The sequence below is a fragment of the Oncorhynchus masou genome, unplaced genomic scaffold (genome assembly GCF_036934945.1).
Source record: "Oncorhynchus masou masou isolate Uvic2021 unplaced genomic scaffold, UVic_Omas_1.1 unplaced_scaffold_25___fragment_2___debris, whole genome shotgun sequence".
Classification (NCBI taxonomy): domain Eukaryota; kingdom Metazoa; phylum Chordata; class Actinopteri; order Salmoniformes; family Salmonidae; genus Oncorhynchus; species Oncorhynchus masou.
Window position 1 is genome coordinate 24,619 of NW_027016746.1, and position 8,003 is coordinate 32,621.

The 8,003-nt window shown below is 41.8% G+C and overlaps 1 pseudogene; it reads left to right on the forward strand.

The window, feature by feature from the left end:
- Positions 1–735: 735 nt before the first annotated feature.
- On the forward strand, positions 736–7,034 carry LOC135539120 (corticotropin-releasing factor-binding protein-like; annotated as a pseudogene).
- The last annotated feature ends 969 nt before the right edge of the window (positions 7,035–8,003 follow it).

Here is an 8,003-nt window from a genome sequence, read left to right on the forward strand (position 1 = left end):
ACAGTTCAGAAGGACTATTTTTAGATAAACACTGGCATTGAACTGGTATTGTTCTGTACCTTACACCTTGTGATGACAGCTTAAAACACAGGAGAGTTGAGCTAAAGGATGTGCAAAGTGCTCTCTCTCTCTCTCTCTCTCTCTCTCTCTCTCTCTGTTTCTCCCCCCCTTTCCCTCTCTCTCTCTCTCTCTCTCTGTCTTTCTCGCTTTGTCTCTCTCGCTCTCTATCTCTTTCTTTTTCTCTCTCTCTCTCTGAATTCAATTTATTTTAAAGGGATATATTGGCATGGAAACCTATGTTTACATTGCCAAAGCAAATGAAATAGATGATAAACACAAGTGAAATAAACAATCAGAAATTGTAAGCACAACACACACATTTTTTTAAATTATAGAGACATTTCAAATGTACAGTGTTGTAACAATGTGCAAATTGTGTAGTTGTAGTACAACAGGGAAAATAAATAAACAGATAAATATAGGTTGTATCTACAATGGTGTTTGTGCTTCACTGGTTGCCCTTTTCTTGTGGCAACAGGTCACACATCTTGCTGTTGTGATGACACACTGGTATTTAACTTAATAGATATAAGAGTTTATCAAAATTGGATCTCAAATTCTTTGTTGGTCTGTGTAATCTGAGGGAAATATGTGTCTCCAGCAGGAGGTTAGGAAGTGAAGCCCCCCCTCTCTCTCTGCTCATCTCTCTCTCTCTCTCTGCTCATCTGACACAGAGTCACAGGCTCACGGTGATTCCTGATTTGCTCTCGTCACAAATACGCAATCTGGTTGGTAGAGCCTATATGAGAGACAGTGTATCCATTGATCTGTACCGGGTACGTTTTTATTGAGACGCGCGCGGTGTGTCCACCTATAAAAGAGGAGTGCGGCTTGGTGCGCAGGACCAGACTTTCCCCGGTTCTGTTCTTGAGGTGCGATAGAGACTTCATACAAAGATACTGAGCAATATGGAGGGGACTTTCCGAGGGCAGCTTTTCTTCCTTGTGTTATGTCTGTCATTTCTGAAGGGAGACACCAGATACATCGAGGTAAGCCTCTGAAGTCACTTTGCCCGATAATTTACCTTTTTCGTTCCCATGTGTTTAATGTATTAATGTACTAGACTTTGTCATACGAGCTCAATTAATGCAATAAAGTTGTTACAACTTGTTGTACTCAGTCAAATAAAGTTACCATTGTAATAACTGTCATTGTGCACTTGATTTATGCATTACGTAAACTGCTAGCCTTTACTAAAACACTTGAGTTGTCTTGCTTGACGGTATATTGTTGTCAACTTGTCCACATTAAATCTTGACTTTCTTTTTATAAATATTATCTAAATGTCGTTGTTTTTGTGTGCAGGAAAATGACATTACACCAGAGGGATTATTTGCACTTCTTAGTTCAGAGCTCAAAAGAGAAATACCCGAGACATTAATTTACAGGCGACCCCTCCGTAAGTAACTGACTGAAGTACTCTCTTAAAAGCCTTTATTATGCATATTTGCCGTATACACCGTCGATCTGTGAAGCAATCTTTTTTTTTTTGCCGACCTGATCAAATCTTCAAAAATGCTTTTATTTAGCATGAAAAGTAAATAAAATGTAACTCTGAATTTTTCAGTCACAATTGTGTATGGATTTGTGTGAATACCAAATAATCAAAAATAATAAATGTGTGATTTAAGGCCTCTTGTAATTTATATAATTATAATATTTATTGACTAAAATACAAATTGATGTATACTACTTAAGGAATTGGAAATGTATATTAGATTGCATTTTTGTCAGAAAAAAAATATCAACAGCCAATGTGCACACAATTTAATGTTAACCCCATCTCTGTCTCCATTTCTCTCTCATTCTCCATGTCATCTCTCTTTCTGTCTCTATATCCCCCCCTCTCTGTTACTCACACCCCCACCTCCCTCCTTCTTCCCCTCTTCCCTACCTCTCCCCTCTATTTCTCCTCCTTCTCCACCACCTTCCCTTTCTTCCTCCCGTCCTCATCCTCTCCCGCTCTCAGGTTGTCTGGACATGGTGGCAGTAGAGGGTCAGTTCACCTTCACAGCAGACCGGCCTCAGCTCAGCTGTGCTTCTTTCTTCATCGCTGAGCCCAACCAGGTCATCAGTGTAGAGTATGACAGCGTCGACATCGACTGCAGGGAGGAGACTTCATCAAGGTAACCGCACACGCACATGTGGCATGCATGCACACATGAAAAGTACACACGCACAGCACCTCTTTCACACCCACATACATCCCAAATACTACTCCCCTCCCATCTTCACCTTGCCTGACGTCAGCACCACCAGGTCCAGGGATAGATTTACTTTTCCAGACAATTGAGGGGATGAAATTCCCGGCAGATTATTTTGTTGTTATTCGTGCCCAGGTCTGAGTAGTGCTCTTCCCCCGAGGCTTGGCGTAAAACCCCTCATACACCCCCTGACCTGGGAACACCCGTTCTCAGTAGAAGATAACGACGGACTCCGAAATACCATAAAATGATACCGTCACTTAGCAGATGCTGTCACCAGGGGTAACATAGGGTATTTTCCGGTGTCATTTTCTTACTTGACTTTTGTGAATTTGTGCTAAGGCTTCAATTGAGTCCCACACTTGATTTACAGCCAGGTCACACCAGATCGACTTCAGTATTCAACGTTTGTCCAGGTCCCCAGGACATCGGGAAATGCCTACAATACCGTCCATTTGGGGCAACGTGAGCACCTATTACCATCTAGTAGGCTCCAAGGATGGCGGGTTCAATCCCAGTGCTAGGCACTCATTTGTATTTGTTTTGTTTTAACCCTATCCCAAACCTTAACCCTTACTGTAACCAGTCAGAATTAATGCCTAACCTTAACCCTTACCGTAACCAGTCAGAATTAATGCCTAACCTTAACCCTTACCGTAGCCCTTTACACTCATACGCGTATGTGGGATGAAAATGGCATCTTTGGGCACTAATAAGCATCTAATCGGAAAGCAGTATTTCGAAAGATGAGACGTTGAGGATTATAATATAATACTGATTTGATGTCGTACAAGCAAGCCAAACACCCGTGAGTCCAAATGTGCCCTTCACATTTCTATATTATACAGCTCATGTCATATACAGTGTCGACGTTTTTTTTTTCATCGCTGTGTTTGATGTACAGTTACAAGATGACATGGGGTCGTACCCTGGGTTGTTCATTGTGAAGAACACCCGCCTGAACGCACACATGACTCCTTTCTATGCCCCCCAAAATGATGATCAACTTCTCTGAATTGCCTTGTGGAAAGCCTAACACTGTAAGATCATGTTTTATAACTTGGCTAGTCTTGTTGGCAACAGAACAAGCTTGCAAGTAACGCCCAGCTGACCCAGATTACGATTTATAATGAGCAGGGTTTTTTTTTTTTTTTTTTTACCAGTAATTGTGTTTGGATGCAGGGTTGTGTTCCAAACAAAACAACTACAAGTGTGCTTGTTCTAGTTCCTTAACGGCACATGGGAGAGCTAAAGCACCATATAGCTGAAGATTCTTCTTTGAGTCATAAAAGTGTATTGGAGTTACTTTGGAACTGTAAACGCTTTGGAGAGAGGTGTTTTGGCCACTTGGAGTTAGTCCTCTCACTCAAATCCTTGTATTGTTTTTGTCTTATCATCTTGCTAAATGTCCAGAATCCCAGAATATTTTCAGATTTCGTTATTAACAAATGCGGTGAAAAGTACAGTAAATGTAAAATGCACATAAAATCAAGTGTGATGTTTGGATTCAGTCTTGTGTCAGGTGGACTGTTGTTTCATTAACTTTGGCCAGATAATTTCCCCATGATCTCAGAACGGTTCCTTTCAATTGCTACCATGCTTATGTATTTGCTTTTCATATTTCTTCTGTAAGAAACATTTCAATTTAGCCATATTCATATCGGCCAATTCCCACGAGTGTAAAGGGTTAACCAGTCGCAATTAATGGCTAAACTTAACTGTAGAAATTTGACGTTTAAAAAAAATGGCATTGTTTAGAAGGAGTGCAAGGGCAAATTGAGTCACAGAGTAGGCATTTCCTAACGAAAATATGCAAATACATAGCCAATAGGATCTCGCTAGCTCATGCTTGGCTCTGCCCACCGCCTTGCTTGTTCTGCCCACCATGCTTAACTTGCTGCCATCGGAAACGATACCCTGTGGTCTATCTTTGGTTAGTTCTTTGTTGATACCTTGTTGGGAATTAACGACACAGAGACACAAGAGTCACTTCCTGACTTGAACACTGGCTCAAACGGAAGTCACCTTTAAAAGTCAATTATAGTGAACAGGTTGTTCATCAGCATTTTTTGGAACCCTCGTTTTGCTTACAGAGAAATTGGATTTGATTGAATGCTTTTGATTAAGTCCACATCTCTCTCCTCTCCCAGGTGTTTGATGGCTGGGTGATGAAGGGAGAGAAGTTCCCTAGTTCCCAAGACCACGCCCTGCCGTTGATGGAACGCTATGTGGACTACTGCGACTCTGGGACGGTCAGGAGAACCGTGCGGTCGTCTCAGAACGTTGCCATGCTGTTCTTCCGCGTTCACACTGCCGGGAGCTCCTTCACGCTGACAGTCAGGAAGCCCATCAACCCTTTCCGTGAGTAGAGACCTGCACTAGCTTGATGGCCAGTCTTAGTGTTAATGACCTTTAAGGTTGTACTTTGAGTGCATCAACTGAAGCCCCGTTTATACCTGGTTCTAACATGCATCAGTTGTCCTGATCTTCTCCACATTCTGATTGTGCCCACATATGTCGACAGGTGTAGACAATCCAAAGTCGCATGGTGAACTGATCGGGATTAGATCTTCCTGACCACCTCCAGACGTAGTCGAAGATACATCTTGTACGGATTTCCTTGAAGTGTAAACAGATCCGGACAACTAAAGTTTAAAGCCAATTTATAAGTTTAAAGCCAATTTATGCTCTCTCCGGGGGGCACCATAGAGAAGGTTTGAAGCAATTGCAGATTCTCCGGAGGCTTGCGGAAGCCAAATCGAGCTCCGTACCGCATCGGCGCGTGCCTCCCAAATGTTATAACAATGCGTAGGGCTCTGTATATCTCCGCATTGACATGATTAGTTGATGGTAGGTGGGAGCAAGAGGTCCTGTATAAACACAAACTAATTTCCTTGACAACAGCTCTGATCTGCTCCACGAAGTGCAAGAAGTAGGCCTATGAATGATCTGACTTCTGCGGAGGCCTCAGTGCAGTAAATGCTGTACGGCCACTGCAACTGAAAGGCTGCTAGATCGAATCCCCGAGCTGACAAGGTAAAAATCCGTCGTTCTGCCCCTGAGCAAGGCAGTTAACCCACTGTCCCTAGGCCGTCATTGTAAATAAGAATTTGTTCTTAACTGACTTGCCTGGTTAAATAAAGGTTAAGTAAAAATAAATAAAAAGATGTCGGATTGACCATGTAGAGGCTTTTATTCTTTTTGGGCAAGGTCCCGCTTGTCCCGGTCTCGAAAAATAAAATCACACCGGCCAGTTGAAGTAGTAATTATGGACAATGATACCTTCACAATTCCTCCAGAATTAACATCACGGTCTTCAATAGAAACAAAGTGCCTATACTGGCACTGTGGTCGGATGCCACAGGCCAATCGAAATTAGATAAAGCACATAGAAGTAAGTATATTTATGAAGAGATATCATCCCGAATGAGAGAAAATGGGTTCTCCCGTTCCCACATTCAATGCCAGTGAAAAATATAAACAAAATACTGGAAAACATTGTACAGAAAGGACAAGGACCGTAATAGCAGGCATGCCATTAGGTGTGCCAACATGGGGCAGGATGCCAATGTAATGCCAATGTACTTTATACCACGTTGTAATTGCCAGGGTTGTGTGCTAATGCTTTAGGTGACCCTTTATTTTGTTCAAGCTGCTCACGTCTAAGCCGACTTGTGTGTGTGTGTGTGTGTGTGTGTGTGTGTGTGTTTGCATTTGTACTAAGTAATTTTCCCCCTTAAATGGATGCATTTTTGCTATAAGGTCAACACGTCTAGAGACACTGATATATCCCCCAACTCGCGCACCAATGACGTGGACGTCAATTAAGACAGCCCCCCGCACCTCCCTGATCCAGAGGGGTTGGGTTAATTACGGATGATACATTTCTGTTGAATGCATTCAGTTGTGCAACTGACAAGTTATCCCCTTTCCTTTCTCATGCCCCTCCCCCGCCCCCCCAACCTCTCCCCCTACAGCCTGTAATATCATCTCCCAGACACCAGAGGGCAGCTTCACCATGGTGATACCCCAGCAGCACAGGAACTGCAGCTTCTCCATCATCTACCCTGTAGAGATCAAGATTGCTGAGCTCAGCCTGGGACACCTCAACGACTTCCCCATCAAGGTGAGCCCTGAGCAGGGAAACATCTGAGCCTAGAGGTCCGAAGCACGGCTGATTTTCTTTTCGCCCTGGGAAATGTTTTGGTTGATGAATGTCTCTCACTAATTAGACTAATTAGATTCCACTCACCATGTGTCAGAGGTCTGAATCAAAAATCCTGATTAGAGGGGAAGAATAGAGAAAACATCAGCGATTCTGGCTTCTGGCAGGAAGTGGTTTCGTGAACTACCCTGCCAAAGACCTAGAGACCTGTGTTAGCTCCCAGTGATGATGAGTGGATGCTTGGAGTCAGTGGAGATGAGTGTGAATGGGTAGAAGGAAAGAAAGAAAGATGGAAGAAAGAAAGAAAGAAAGAAAGAAAGAAAGAAAGAAAGAAAGGGAGGGAAGTAGAAATGACCTGTGAATCCATGGAGCTGGTCTTTCTCAACAGAGGTCCATCCCAGGATGTGCGGGAGCAGGGGACTTTGTGGAGCTGCTGGGAGGGAACGGGATGGACCCGTCTAAAATGTTCCCTGTAGCTGACCTTTGCTACAAATTTAACGGTCCCGGTGAGCGGCACCAACACCAACACCATCAACATCCTAACGAGAATATATCTTTATTAACTCCATCACCATCCTAACTAGAATATATCTTTATTAACGCCACCATCACCATCCAAACTAGAATATATCTTTATTAACTCCACCATCACCATCCTAACTAGAATATATCTTTATTAACTCCACCATCACCATCCAAACTAGAATATATCTTTATTAACTCCACCATCACCATCCTAACTAGAATATATCTTTATTAACTCCACCATCACCATCCAAACTAGAATATATCTTTATTAACCACCATCACCATCCTAACTAGAATATATCTTTATTAACTCCATCATCACCATCCTAACTAGAATATATCTTTATTATCCACCATCACAATCCTAACTAGAATATATCTTTATTAACCCCACCATCACCCGCCTGACAAGAATTTATCTTTATTAACCCCACCATCACCCTCCTGACCAGAATATATCTTTATTAACCACCATCACCATCCTAACTAGAATATATCTTTATTAACTCCACCATCACCATCCTAACTAGAATATATCTTTATTAACCACCATCACCATCCTAACTAGACTATCTTTATTTACCACCATCACCATCCTAACTAGACTATATCTTTATTTACCACCATCACCATCCTAACTAGAATATATCTTTATTAACTCCACCATCACCATCATAACTAGAATATATCTTTATTAACCACCATCACCATCCTAACTAGAATATATCTTTATTAACTCCACCATCACCATCATAACTAGAATATATCTTTATTAACCACCATCACCATCCTAACTAGAATATATCTTTATTAACCACCATCACCATCCTAACTAGAATATATCTTTATTAACTCCACCATCACCATTCTAACTCAAATTTATCTTTATTAACCCCACCATCACCTTCCTGACCAGAATATATCTTTATTAACCACCATCACCATCCTAACTAGAATATATCTTTATTAACTCCACCATCACCATCCTAACTAGAATATATCTTTATTAACCACCATCACCATCCTAACTAGACTATATCTTTATT